Below are 13922 nucleotides of genomic sequence, written 5' to 3' on the forward strand. Positions count from 1 at the left end.
TCTGCCAGCTTCCTCCAATAATTGATACTCACCTTCCCCACTAATCTCGAGTCCAGCAGCGAAATTCTCTCCCGCGAACATTGTCAACCGAACGAACGCGAGCGAGACCTGAAAAGACGCGTTCGTAATGGTCGAAGAGCGCTCGGAACGGGGTTAGAGAAGTTTCCTTTCGCAAGCGAGCGGCCTGACGGCGGGGCCCTGCGCGGAGGAAGCGCCTTCTCGCGAAACTCGCCGCCTAGTTGGTATAATCGCGAAAGGTTTCACGGTGGTCTCTGCCCGTTCGCCTGGAATCGGTCGCCAGGCAGCGGCGCTCTCGCAGAGGTCGCCTCGTGAAATGCCCGCGGACGATCTCCTCTCTCGCCGGGGTCCTCCTCGGCTTCCTCGGCGAGCAGCGGGAGGATGTGAGGGCGTGAGACTCCTTGAGTGTGGGAGAGTACAAGGCGCATTGTGGAAGTCGGTACGCCGACACCGAACGTCGCTGCCGTATAACGCGCGAGTCGGGCGCGAGTAACGCGGGCCCCCTGCGCCCCCTCTTCATTACTCTGCCGCTCTGCCCCCCTCCGGGCCCACCGCCGCCTGGGGCCCCGCGTCTACGGCCTGTACGCCGGGGCGCGCGCGCGCGCGTGTGTGCCGCGCGCACCGGGATATAACCCCGAAGTAGTCTCGTTTCTCGTGTGAACTGACCACATGGGTCACGTACCTATTATCATTTCCCGGTGCCTAAGCGGAGGAAAGAATGAAATCTAGATCGCCGGAAGCCCCTCATAATTAACGCGCCGCGAACCAGACGAAAGAGGTAACCGCGATGCCTTGGCGTGCAAGTCCACGGCGGTGTTGCAGTCCACAGGACGCGGAGGAGGTCGGAGGAAATAGAGAAAGAGCTAGAAAGACGGTTACGGCGCGGCGGGGGACGGCGGGATATGGCGGAGGGAAAGGAAGCGCGAGGAAGAAGATATTCGCACGTGGACCTGCCCCCTTCGTCCCAGCCAGCCCGTTAACGCCGCTCTTAATGAATGCTCAATAACCGGCCCGCCGTGTAGCCGAACAACAAGGCCGTTTAATTGTGGCTTCGGCACCGTATCTTCGGTGTATCGCGGGCTTGATTTCCGGGTAGCAGGGCCGCCGCGTGCTTGGGAGAATAGTCCGTTCCGAAATTTACGTTCGTAATAGACTCGCCCTGGATGCCAGGGGACGGGTGTATTTGTTTACTGCCGCTGCGTTTAATTATCGCGGCGATATTGTAGGCGCTGCGGGAACTGGCGCGGAGGGCAATTCAGTTTTCGAACGTGTTGGATCGAAGGATTTCTCCCTTGGACTATATTTCTCTTTTTTGGGATTTGGTAAGGGTCTTTGGCTCGGATGTTCCCCTGTGTCTGATCAGTAATATAAGAGATAGTGTATTCGAGCATCCTGTTTTCAGAACCGCCATGTCCCCCGACACGTTTGGATAAACGTCCTATTTACCCACTGTACTTTTTTGTGGATTCTTTGTTAATGTGCAAAAGGAGCTCTGATGGAGTTTAGTGGGATACAGGAATGGAGGTGATGGTTTTGGTGAAGATGGTAGGAATGCATACTTTATACAGCGCTAAGTATGGGTATAAATTGAAGTCGCAACGGGGTCGGCTGCCAAGCTTCACCTCTGCCTTTCTCCCGTTTATTAGGAGCCCATTGCCCCGCGCTTAGTTAACTGATTAATCACACCTGCTTGCGAGATTTAGCACCTTGACGATTCGAATGATCGCTAAGTACAGTTGATTATACATTCCTAATTGGAATCCTTTAATCGTACCTCTCGACAACTGAATTTGTGAAGTATGCATGTAGCCATCAGTCTTAGGAACAGTAGCATTAATACCTCTTGCAACTGTGCTGCAGAAAATCGCAATTTCCGCGGGATTAACCCCCAACAATTCCCCGGGAACCTCAAGAAATCCAAATCCAAATAGAATTCCTCCATCATCCCCCAAAATAGAAACCCAAATTTCACGCGTTAGACTAGAATCTCCACGCTCCAAGCACCACCCTCAGCGTCCACGTCCCCCGATCCGAAGTTTAGCCGCAGCCCCAAGGTGTCCCCAGGTCCGAATTGCCACGCTGGTCGCATGGAAGGGTTGCGTCGCCACGAATTCGGCTGTTTTGACGATCTCGGTGTCGCTGGCCAGCGCAGCTGTTGTTTTGTTGCGCAAGCAACCGGGCAAAGCCGCCTGCAGGGGATTTCCATGGGGGTGTCGGGCTGGCGCGGCGTCCGTAGGTCCGTCTGTCCGTCTCCTCTAAGCCTGAAAGGGTTCCTGTTATGCTCGGCGTTCACGCATGTGGAACTGAAAGCCGTCCGTCCTGCACTCCCATTATATCACCTATCACCTTCGTCCACCCCCTCGAATACATATGGCCCGTCGAGCTACATGGGGGCGCGTCATCTTGCAGCTTGCGCAATGATCGGAAGGATCATCCCTCTTTCTCCGTCCCGCTGTCTCCTGGGCTCGTGTTCTGCACGCGTTCACGCGTCTGAAGTCCATTAGCGTCTGCAACGAGAATCGCCTCCACCTGCGCACTTCGGGGGTAGATTAGATAGGAGGGATGAACGACAATGACTGCACTGTTCTGATCCTCGTGAAGGAGGTTACGGGACATTTTTGCGGGGGATGTTTCTGGTCTTCGATTGAATTTGGAGAAAGTAAGCGTTGTTTTTGTAAGATGTTTTAGTAAGATAAGAGTCTCTTTGAGGGTGTAGAGGGGTGGAGTGCGAAGTGTGGCATTTTCTGGGGTCAGTCAAGGAGGCCTCGATGTTTTAGTCGTCCTTTCGACTCGCTGGGGTAGAGTTATCTGAGTTATTCAGGGATGTTATACTTTGCTAATTTAGAGAAGTTCGTTATTAGAATACTCTTATACAATATGCTGCAAATAGCTGTATACGTAAGAGTTGTAAGCCGAGGAGCAGTGGGACCATTGTTCTCCATCATTGCATTCAAAGCGAGATATTTGGAAACTCGTATTCAAGCCCAAAATAGTCACTCGCTTTAAATACCCTTCCTCAACAACAGGCACAACACAGCGATTCCTACAACCTCCCCATTATTTTACCAAAAACTCACCCCTAATATTCTAAAATCCTTTGGTTCGCCATTGAAAGCTAATGTCACTATCAATATCAACTATCCCCCTGAAATTCCATAATTTCACAACGAATCACCCCCCAACCAAGCCTCGCGCTTCGAATGGTTGTTCATTTGCAAGGTGATCGCGTACTGGCAGGAAAAAAGTCGTTGGCTCCGGGGTCGAAACCAACAGCCCGCTATCACGGATATATCTTACCGCACGACGGCCGGTTGCAGGGGTAGCTCGCCGTGGAAAAAAGGCAGGGGTAGCTCGAAAAAAATCCTGGGAGGCTGGATGGCTATTAATATATTTTTTTTACCCCAATGGCACCCCTATTTAGCATAGGTTCCAGAGAGGACTCCGCGAGGCTCTGTCCCCGCGTGTAACGTAACCCTTTGCAAACAACATGGGAAAAAAAAACGGCCGGGGAAAGTAACCGACGGAGCAGCCCGCTCCTGCGACTATGAGAAACCGTGTCTCACGGTGCAGACTTTTTTCGAGATTCCAAAAGCAACGCGACAATTGGGGCCAATACGCCGTGTGATATCGCTCGCGTGGAAAAAATTTGCATGATAAAAAAGAACGGCGAAGTCCCGGAGGGTCGAGGCGACAGGTGGATCCTGGGGGGTTGGTTTCCCGTAATCCTTCCCGTCGGTCAGCGTCGTGGGTCACTGAAAGCCGATCCTCTGATTACTCGGCCGACGTGGGGTCAGCGAAAAAGCAAAGGCGAGCCGTTCCATTATTCCCGACGTTAATTAATTATTCGGCCGCGACCGTCGGCGTAATTAATCTCCGCGGCGATACAGATACTCCGGCTGGAATCCCGGCCCCACTGACAAATGTATTTTTTCCGCTGAATCGCAGGAAACCCCCGCTAATACGTTCATTGATCGGCCGTTGATTTCTCTCTTCCCGAAGATGGTCCCGGTGCTGCGTCGTTTGCTCATCGTCTGCGAGGTTGATTCTTAAATTGGTTAGTCCGTGGCGAATGGTGCGAAGGATTATCGTATAAGTGGCAATAGTTGTGGAATTTTAAGGAGGTATGTGGAAAAGGGATTCCGGGGAGGATGGATGCTGGAGAATTCGTAAATGCTTGGCGATTTGATTTGTTCAACTTGCGATTTTTATTAATATTTCAAGAAATCACTTATTCATTTCTTTAATGGGTTTCTAGAATTCGCTAGTAGTAAAACAATATATTCTTTTGGGGAAAGTTACGTACAGTACATAGAGTGAAAAGAGATTTGGGGGATGATGTGTGTTGAAGAATCCTTAAATACTTGTTGATGTTTTTTCATCTATGGAGATATTGATAAGATATTAAAGGGCCATTTACAATTTTTCTAAATGTCCCAAGAATTAATTACGTTTCAACAATTGACTAAGTACTAGCAGAACAATTTAGTCTGCTGGGGAGGTATAGTATTCGACGGAGAACGGTGCATTTTTGCAAACATGCCAAGCAACGCCCGAGCCTCTCCGCACCCAAAAATATCTATCGATCGACAGATTTCCCGTTCTTTCGGGGCATTCGCCCCGCTTGGCGAACTTAACGTATCATTACAGCGAAGGTCAACACCACCACCGCGCCGTAATTTGACTAGGCTAAACGAGCTAGCCATTCATAGCCGCTCACGTTTTCACAGGGGTTTTCCTGTCTTTTATTTGCGCAGAATCAATCGATCGCCGGGGCGGTCACATATGGTCAAACGGTCAAAAAAGAGGGTGGCCGGGGAAAAATGACCAAACAGAAGTGACCGTGCTGCGTGAAAAAGTCATCGCGCTCAATGGGATATTTGCACCCTCGCGTCTCGCTGTTGCCAAAATCCATGATTTTTTCTGCGAAACTCTATATCCTTCCATTACATAAAAAAGCAAAGAATGCAAGTAATAATACAGGAGCATTCAGAGCTTAATGATGCAACCATCGTCCAAATTTTTTGCCATTAAAATAGATGAAATTGATGGTTGCTGCTTAACTGTAGCCTCTATTAACTTTCACTCCAAGTACGTTAAAAAATCATATTTCGTCGATAACAAATAATTCACAGGAATCACTTAATTTACATATAACGAAGTTTGTACCGAAAAGCGAGCGAAACGTTCGAAGTTTGATGAAAACAAAAAATAATTCTGTTTTATAATAATTAAAGATTGATAAAGGATAGATTATTTATAAAGGTGACAGCACTGAATTTGGGTACAGTAAAGCATATTTGAAGCTTGTAGAACACAGTATGCAAACGTATTTCTTCAGCGAAAAAATATTATTCAAGATCACAGCCATTTCAATATTTCAAGCGTTTTCTTTGTTTCGCGGGTACGTAAGTCAGCCGCAGTGGACTTTCCGCAGAAGCCTCTCCTTCAATCTTCGCGGTCCCGTTCGCCCTCTTTCGCTCAGCGTCTTCGCAACCCCCTCCGCGAACGCCTCGTATAAATCTTCGTCGTAAATGCAGCACGGGCTCGAATTTCACGTGAGTAATTTTATAACCGTAAATCGACCTTTCAACGATCCTTCGCGAGAGGTAAGACAACGAGGCGAAAAGCATGAAAGCCGCGAGCGCAGAAAAACGAAGGAAAGGTCCCTCTGAGAGAAAACTAGAAGGAGCGAGGGGTAGAAACGCTCGTTTGCTTTCTCTTTCTCCTCGGTGCAATCCATTCTTCCTTCCTCTTTTCCTTCCTCGTTTTTTTTCCCCCCTAAGGGAAAGCGGGGCAAAAAATCGTGTGTATAAATCGTATGCAAAAACGAGGCGAAAGAGGCCCGGGCCCTTAATTTAGTTAATTTAGATTTTATCCGTTAGCCGGGAGGAAAAAAAATCGTGGGTTGCCTCTGAAAGCATGCGGAGGAAATGGAATACGGCGGAGGAAGCTCGCGAAGGGGTTAAAAACGCCCCGACAGAGGCCAGCATTATTATATACTTATTTAAGATCCGGCGACCTCGAGGGTCCCCGAACGGGACGTTTTTTTCCCCCGATGGCCTGCATTATTTTTTTTGCCTGTCTCTCTCATCCTCCCTGCCCTTTGGTTCGTCGTGCCCCTCCATGCTCGGTACGTTTCCTTTTTTCCAGCATTTTTTTCCCCGCCCCTGAACCGGTGCTTTATTGTAATTGGTGTGAAATGATAACCGATCGAGATACAGCACGGTGTCCTCGTTGTTTTTGTTGTCGCAAAAACAAAGTCTCAGGCGCAGGCGCGAGGAGGGGACGACCGCCTAGTGGTGGTTAAAGGGTAAAAAAATTTACGGTTTTAAAATCACGCGAGAAATTATTATGCTCGGATGGGCCCAGGGGCGAGGCCACCCCTTTTCACGCAGGTTTCGTTAACTTTTTACCGCTGCGCCCTTATCGTTTATCGGACGCGCGGTTCTTTGGGGTTCCCTTGATCATTTCTTTTAAGCTTTGGACGTTTCTGCTAACGGTAGATAGAGTTCGTTGCGAGCGTCAAATTTTCTGGGAAATCTGAAAGAGGGTTGAAGAAGCTGGGAGCACATAGTGTGCAAAAATATGGGCATAATAACATTTTGTGACTCTTTTTTTTTGTACTGATTGTCTGCTTCGATATTAATCATTAGAAACTTGTTTGACGAAAATGGGAAGAAGTAAACCCTTGAGTAGAACGACGCTATCAAATACTGACATCATATTAAAATTGCTCTTTGCAGTCTTCGAGACTCACCCCCACCAAAGTCACGTATTCTTTTCTATCCAAATCGATGGACTTAAAATAGTAAACGATGTAAGTGTCAAAGATATCAAAAATTAATTTTTTAGCAGAAAGATATGTAAATTCCATGCTCAACTCCACGCTCGAAATACTAGAATAATTCAAATTAATTTCTAAGGCTGTCGCAAGATAGAGAGCATAAGTATGGCTGTGTGCGAAAAGAAAATTTTCACTTTTGACACTTGCATCATTTACCATTTCAACTCCTCGATTATCTAATTGCAAACGAACGTCACAACATTCCTGCACCCTTTTCCACATAACCCAGCAGACGATGCCACTCTCCAACCTCACCTCCGATTTCCCACGAAGAAAACCGTGACACAGCAGAATCTCCAGTACCCAGCACCTCGGTCAACTCGCCGTTTCTCCTCTCTGCAGGATCTTGGCTGCCGAAGCGCGAATATACGTGACTTTCGGGCAAAGAGGGATGCCCAGGGGGGGCCAGAGGGGTGTCGCGCGCGAGCGTGTCGGGGGTGACTTTCGGTGGACATGTGCAATTTGACCTGTTGACCCCGAAGGCCGTGGCACGGAGCGAGGGGCGAAATGTATTTGGGGTAAAAATAATACAATTTACACATAATAGGGGAGAGCGTGGCTGGCGCAGGGATATGCGCGTATTCAAATGACGCATGCACGTGGGGGTCACCGTGCGAGGAAGATTCACCGTTGCCAAAAAGGGGGAGCGGGGGTAGTCGGACAATGGTCGCAGCAAAATCAATCGATACCAGTCGCCTTCGATCGGCCATGAATGCCGAACGAGCAGGATTTCGGGTCACTTATGGTGTTTTCCCTCCTCGAGTGGCTTAATTTTTTTTACCTCCTCATCGCCGTCGACGTTCCTCCAGCCAAGGGTGGCAAAAAGCTGGCGTCCAGGAACGGCGGAGATTTCTCACGAGTTTACCTCAGCTGGTCCGCGTAAAAAATACTACCGGCGAAAGCTGAAAATTCTCGGGGAATTTTTCACGACCCGAGTGAAAAAAAAAGAAGAGGGAAAAAAGAAAGAGACGACGCCGGTCTTCCGCGATCACGATTTCCCACGAGTCTGCCGGCAGTCGAAGGGTGTTTTTTACGCGCGAAATTCCGTGACGCCGGCGACGACGACGAGGTGCTCGTAACGTTGACGGATGGCGTCGATACTTCAGCCGATCGACGCCTTATTCGAGGCCCTCCTCGGCGTCGCTCGAGTAATCGGTTTATTCGAAGACGACGTTGACGAACTTGGGACAGTTCGCCGAGCTGTTTAATTCCCGCTGTTTCTTGGGCTATTTAAGCTGCTTCGCCCTTAATTCGAGGGGCGGAACGCTCGTCGCGTAACGAGCGGCGTGGCGTTAGTTTGGCCGTGGTCGAAAGTACGTGTCAGGCTAATTAAAACGGTGGTCACTTAACCCAAAGGTAGATGCCTATTCGATGTTGAGGGCCAGCTAGTTTGAAGAAGAGGATTACTATAAACAATCAGATACGATGGTTCAGGGGAACCGTTACATTGATCTGAGTTAAGTGGCCGAGGGTTAATTAACATAGCCAAGTATTGTGCCACATACAGAATAAAAGTGCATGGCACGAGCTGTCCTGGCATCGTGATCCTTGGCTACATGGAAAAGGTTGCACGATCGCCACTTGCCATTCCCAAAGGCCTGTAATTTCCCCTTGAAATATCATGCACGAAGTGTGAGCGATACACACATATGCACGTAGAATAATTGTCCGTAAGTGGGGTCCGGAATCGCTGTTTTCAACGTACTTCGGGAAACGAGGACGTGCAAACGAGGCCTACTTATTTTGGGGGATGCATGCTACACCGTGCACCGATGGATCTCCAAAGCTTCTCTCTTTTCACTATTCGCACAACGGTCTGATTGCCAAACCTTCTGCTCCTCTTCATAGCTTCCAGTAACTCTCCAAGTTAATTTCCACAAGCCTGAATCGAGGACCTAGCAGCAAGAGGGGTGCAACTCCATTTCTGACAGTTTTCGAGTTTCAAGGCGCGTAGTATCTGTAAAAAAAATCTACATCGTTTGGTGCACGTTGCACGCGAATCCGAGAACAAACGAGCGACATATTTAAAATAAATAAAAATAGAAATAGGTATTAACATATTTATTACAGAATATTTTTTCGCTCAAAGTAGAAATAAAAACTTAGCGACTCAATAACTACTGCTTATTGCGTGAAAATATATATTTTTCAATTAGTGTTCTCTTCTTAATGTAAAGTCTAAGGAATAATTTTATAAACAGTTTTTCTACTTTACTTGAAGTTGGTGAAGATGGAGCTGCACCCCTCTCTAGACCAAAATCGAACAATTTACTTACTTACAATTGTACCACACATAAATACCCAAAATCTGAGCAAGACAGAAAGGTGTCCTATCGTTCAGCCAGAGACGCAGCATGGAATGGCTCGTGCCCAAAACTGCCAGTTAGGTTACTATTTCTGTTCCAGGGGGAGGGAGAGGGCCTCGTGCGTCTAGCACTGGAAAATCCTAACATCCCCCAAGACTCCCTCTTTCCTGTTGGTTTCGTTATCGAGTGCTTACCCCCCCCCGACGTCGCGTTGCAATCCGCCCATTCGTTCTGACTCATCTGCTGGCTAGCCCGTAGGCGTGAAAGAGACAGAGACGTTCAAGGTGCTAAATCCTAGCCGCGAGGAAGGAGACGTTACGTCGGACCGTTAGTTCTTGGTGAAATTGTTGCGCCCACGCTTCCTTCTGTTTCCTTCGATGACTGGTCGAACGGGGGGAGGTGGGGGGCTGTTGAAGATCCTCTGGAACCTTTTATTCAGGTTTCTATTGTTCGACGTACGCTTGGATCGGCTGCTAGATATCTAAACATGGTCTCGATGGAAGCTGAGCTTTTGGGTTAGGATGTTTGATACAGTAAGTCTTTGCTGGGTGGTGAGAAATTTCGGGGTTGATGTTTGGAAGGGAAGATGGTGGTTGGGATGTGGAAGTAATGTGATAGGACGTACGAGTAATTTCGAGTAATCGGGAACGCGGTGTCAGGTGGTAGGAATGAGGGAAAAATATTTAATTGTAAAGAGGGATAGCGATGCGAAGGGGAGAAGAAAATTCAATTAATTTCGTATCACATCAAAGGACGAATTATGAGGAAAAAAGGTATCTGGAAGAAAAGAGAAAGGGGAGGATGGAGGGGAAGAGGTAATTCATTAAAAAACAGAAACAAATGGAAAAAAAAAGTGGTGGAACTAATTAATTTCGCGCTATAGAGAAAGACGGAATGAAAGAAAGCGTCGATTGTGGAAAGACGAGGAGGAGAGACATATAATTGTATTAGTCGCGGGAGGAGATAAAGAGAAAATAATTAACTTCGCATTGCAGAAAAAAGGAATGTGGAAAGATTGAAGAGCCACTGATTGGAGGGAAAGAGGGAAGAATAGCATCGGAAAATTAGTAACGCATTGTCAATCGGAAACCACAAAAGTCACTTCATTCACCAACACCTTACAGAAATCCATACGCCTGATCAAATGTAACACCCCAGAATACGATTCCAAGAACGCTGTCCTAAACTTCAAATAGTCGACAAATCTTAAAAGTCAGAAAATTCAATGCCTTCGAGTGACACATACTTTGCAAATCCAATCGAGGTGTTCATTGAATTGCAATTTCCATTGATTTCAAGCAAACCGCCGCGGCTGTATCCGACGTGAACAATACCCAAGTAAAACACACGTATAATCCACCCAAGCAAATGTACAACCCCTCGCAATAAGTTTAGAACCAACCGCAAACATACGAAGCTAACGAGGAATACCAATATTTTTTATATGTGCAATGCAAAGGTGCATATATGAAACGCATGGTAATGTTAATTGGTCTGTTTTAAAGTAAAAACACCAAAGGTAATTAAGAATTTCGATTATTATGTAATAAAAAATATAGAAGAAACAAAACGTTGCTTGGAAATAAGAATGGAACGTTATGAATTTAGCTATGAAATTAACAATAATTTATTCTCTATTTATATTACCTAGTACTTTCTCACATTTGTACATGAATATTAGTTAGTTACTTCATGGTTTCCTCCACATTATTCTCTTTTCAATACTCTTTTCCTGAAATCCGAATCATGGAGTTGTTATGGAAACAAATTACGATGAAATGTTACGTGCACGTGGGAACGTCGCAAAATACTAAATAATATAAATATTAAATAAATTATTGTTAATTTCTTTTCGAATTCATAATGTTCCATATTTAATTCCAAGCAACATTTTGTTCCCTCCATATTTCTGATTGCATAATAAACGAAATTCTTAACTACCTGTGGTGGTTTTATTTTAAAATAGACCACTTTAACATTACCACGCGTCTCACATGTCTAACGTTGCATTTTATATATAAAAAATATTGGTACTTCTCCTTAGTTCCGTACGTATCTTTGCGTTTGGTTCGAAACTTATTGCCAGGGGTTGTATTGTACTTCAAGCCACTGCACAACCACTGTTCTGCACACTAAAGCAGAGGAGAAGCATAGTTGCAATCGGGACACCCGTTATCATCCTTACGTGAGCACACGTGCTCCGGTGTATCGCACGCGAATCCGATCTTCGATAATAAGCGAGCCGTTTGCGAACGCTAGAAAGCTGCATCGTTACGTGTGCATGCCTGCAAATACGCGCTCGTCTAATATCGCGCGTAGAGCGATATTTATTGCCCGCGGGGCCTGCGAACAATTCATTATTCCCCAGGCCGGGGGTAATTAGTACAATCGAAAGGAGGGAGGAAAGTCACGTCGCGTCTGCCCACGTTTTCGGCCACGTCTCGGGGGGTAGTTTCGAGAGGGGGAGGGCAGAACGGAAACTCGTCGTCCTGCACGGGCGTCGGGGTCGAAGCTACGTGGCACGGATCGAGGAAACAGTGATTTATGGTATGGCCAGCCGCGACTAGATGATAGACGGTTAATTGACGTCTCGTGGCTGACTGCAATGATTCTGGCCGGAAGTAATTAGGATACCTAGTTACTTATCGAGAGGCCAGCGACGGTGAAAGAGTTCCGCGCTGGAACGTTGCTCGAGTAACAATACCGTGGAAACGTGGAGGAGACTCTCCGGAGGTTCTTTTTTTAGTCTCGTTAGCCATTTTGCGATTAGTAAGTTCGGGACAGATTGCTGTTTGCTCTTTGTCCCCTGCACGGGGAGGGGTAGTGCACTTCCAGCTGCACAGTTTTCGCTTATGCATGGGCCTGCTCGGTAGCCTTCAGATCTTGGAAGTTTCGAGGAAGCTGTGACTGCTGTGCAAGTGTTTCCTAGTTTCTTCTTTAAAAAGTATTAGGTCAGACGATAAGTAACACGGCTTTTTTTTAATTGTTATATTTGCGAAGCTTTTTAGAACGTTTTGGGTGACGGTGGATCGTAGAAATGAGTAGAATTCAACTTCTAGGATAGATAGTTGTTAAATAGTTACTATTGGATCTTGTTCATCTTCGAGAGTTGAGTGTTCCACTTCCTAAATCGAAATTTCTTAAACCATCTTTGATACGTCTCAGATATTTTTTCATCGCTACAGTTGCGTTACTCCATTTATTCAACTCACATAACGATGCATATCGAATATGTTAGTTCGTCACGTTCATTTTAAACGTTTGTGTTATATTCAACCTACACTCGTGAAATTTCCATGTAACATTGTCTGAAGGTTCCTATGCATATCAAACAAATAAGTGACGATCACGACGAATTCCATCTTTTCAAACTCAGCTCTCAGAAAAATTATCGGGTGACCTAATTTTGCAGTGCTAAGCACATACGAAGGGTAAGGGAAAAAAACAGGGAATGTCACCAAACTGTTTTTAATGCTTTAGTTTACCAGTAAAGAAATAAGGTTGAATGAATTTAGGTATCTTATATAATTCTCTTCTTAAATAATTCCTTGTTTTACGCTCGTATTTTGTTTCCAGTCTAGAGTGGACATTTCCAGTTTTTAACCAGTATACCGAATCTTTAACGTCATCTTACAGGGGTATTTGAACTTTACAACCCTTTGTGATTCGTTACTTCTGTAGTTCCAGTTGCCCCCAATAAAATATGCCATAAATCGTAAAATCACGAAAAGTGGAAATTCCCAGTTTTTCCCCTTATAACAAAGCCCACTGAACTGTCTTTATCCCACCAAATGTGTAACCATTTAGTACTTTATTGTAGTAGCTGAGAGTCCACGAAAAATGGACTAAAGTCACGTTAAAACGCAATATATATTTAATTTTCGTTTCGACTGAAAGATATCCAGTTGAATATCTGAGACTTAACCTTGATCCCTTCCATAGAGAAGCTAGTTAGTGTCATCCGTGACAGGGTGTTTTCCAGTCCACTATCGGTGCCATGCACGACGTGAATTCGTCCAGGCTGGCTGGCGCTCTGCTTACGTTTTTCGCGGTGCTTTGAAGGTCTGAAGGTATTGACCGGTGGCCCTCTTGGTACAGCTCGGTACCAAGGCCCCCTGTAAGGCGTAGCGGGTATATGGCTATCCGTGCTGGCTGGCACCAACTATTGAACAAACTGACCAGTAGTCACGATATCCCGACCAAAGTTACCCTTTTGTAGGGGTACTACACCTGTTCCCCACTCACCTCGAGTCGTCAATGGTGGTAGTCGAGCTTTTAAATAGCCACTGGACTGACGTTCTACGTCACATTATACCTTTGCACGTGGGATTCTCTAAGCGTCTAAACTGAGAGTCGAAACTGAAAAGCAATCAATCATTTTAACCTCCCTGGTTCGCTGATCTTCGATATTTCGGTTTCAATTAATTTTGTAAGGGCCTGCAAGTTGCTCTAAGTGTACAAAGCACCAATTAGGCCAACTTTCAGGCATGTGTTAAATATTTTTCTTTGCCATATTGATTTGCCTGCCGAGCAATCTTGAACTGGGGCAGCTCGAGTGGGAGAATCTCATCGATGAATTTCATTTACCAGTAGTACAGCGTAGTATTTTGATACGATTTTCAAGAGCAGTGAATCTCGATGTTTGGCTACTCCGGTTATTCAATTACTCGTCGGAAGCTGCGCTAAGCAATTCGCACAGTTCGGCTGCAGGATTTATCTGAGAGCCCGTGGAAAATCATCAGGAAGCACGTTAC

The 13922-nt window shown here is 46.2% G+C and overlaps 1 long non-coding RNA gene across 4 annotated transcripts in view; it reads left to right on the top strand.

The window, feature by feature from the left end:
- Positions 1 to 13922, top strand: part of LOC143377605 (uncharacterized) — a 128052-nt gene that overhangs the window by 32560 nt on the left and 81570 nt on the right. For 2 of the 4 annotated variants that reach the window (XR_013087367.1, XR_013087368.1), the window contains exon 1: positions 5423 to 5573. The exons of 1 other annotated variant lie outside the window; for it this stretch is intronic. This is a non-coding gene — a long non-coding RNA (uncharacterized LOC143377605). Of the gene's footprint in view, positions 1 to 5422; positions 5574 to 7269; positions 7381 to 13922 lie in introns of those variants that run through there. One more of the 4 variants, XR_013087369.1, reaches the window with a different exon arrangement.

This window comes from Andrena cerasifolii, chromosome 16 (assembly GCF_050908995.1).
Source record: "Andrena cerasifolii isolate SP2316 chromosome 16, iyAndCera1_principal, whole genome shotgun sequence".
In the NCBI taxonomy this organism is placed as follows: domain Eukaryota; kingdom Metazoa; phylum Arthropoda; class Insecta; order Hymenoptera; family Andrenidae; genus Andrena; species Andrena cerasifolii.